Here is a 1392-nt window from a genome sequence, read left to right on the forward strand (position 1 = left end):
CCATATTGACCAGGATGGTCTCGATCTCTTGACCTCGTGATCCACCCGCCTCGGCCTCCCAAAGTGCTGGGATTACAGGCTTGAGCCACTGTGCCTGGCCAATTCATGAGATTTTTAAAGAGAGAAAACAAAAAAATTTGTCAAAATATTCTAAAAATTGGCAATTTAAAAGGATGGAATTAAGCTTTTTACTCTCTTTTCCATATTAACTATGCTTCAGGCAACCAAATAGCACTTCTTTACAAAATCATTTTAGCTCATAAATGTAGAAAAAAGTACAGAATTAGAAAATTACCACTTTGCACCCCTTAATAGCAAATAGTGGACTCAGGCAAAGGCCATCGAAGGATGACAGCATTACAAGCAAGGTTGAGGCATTTTATAAGGCAGGCACCAGGCTGTCACACCTCGAATCTGCTGATGAGTCTTGGCATTTCCACCAGTTGGAGAACCGGAAACAGTGTGCCTTCTTATGTGACGCAGTGCGAGGTGCACAGCACAACCTGAGGTAGACCCTTGAATCTGGATCTAATGAAGCCTTCGAGCTAGCTTCTTACAGGTAATATGGAGAACAGAGGGCAAATTAAATAAACCACTAAGAAGCAAATGAGCAAATTCCGAATGTGGACCATTTTAAAGACAACTGTGTCAGCCTGTTCTCGTATTGTTATAAAGAAACCACCAAGGCAGGGTAATTTAAACAGAAAAGGGGTTTAATTGACTCACAGTTCTGCAGGCTTTATGGGAAGCATGGTCCTTACTTCTGCTCGGCTTCTGGGGAGGCCTCAGGAAGCTTACAGTCCTGGTGGCAGGCAAAGGGGGAGCCCCCGAATCACATGGTGAAAGCAGGGACAAGAGGGCAGGCAAGTGCCACACACCTTTAAACAACCAGATCTCCTCAAGAGAACTCGCTACGTGAAGACAGCACCATGCCACCAGGGATCTGCCCCCATGACCCAAACGTCTCCCATCAGGCCCCACCTCTGGCACTGGGATTACAATTCAGCATGAGATTTGTTTTATTGTTTTTTTTGTTTGTTTTTTTTTGTGTGTGTGTGAGACAGTCTCACTCTGTCAGCCAGGCTGAAGTGCAATGGTGCAATCTCTGCTCACTGCAACCTCCTACTCCCAGGTTCAAGCTATTCTCCTGCCACAGCCTCCCAAGTAGCTGGGACTACAGGTGCACACCACCGCGCCCAGCTAATTTTTGTATTTTTAGTAGAGACAGGGTTTCACCATGCTAGCCAGGCTGGTCTTGAACCCCTGACTTTGTGAGCCACCTGCCTCAGCCTCCCAAAGTGCTGGATTACAGGTGTAAGCCACTGCACCTGCCCTAGATTTTTTTTTTAATTTTTAGATTATTATTTCTCTCTTTTTTTTTTTTTTTTTTTT

Source organism: Cebus imitator, unplaced genomic scaffold, assembly GCF_001604975.1.
Source record: "Cebus imitator isolate Cc_AM_T3 unplaced genomic scaffold, Cebus_imitator-1.0 Scaffold181, whole genome shotgun sequence".
NCBI lineage: Eukaryota > Metazoa > Chordata > Mammalia > Primates > Cebidae > Cebus > Cebus imitator.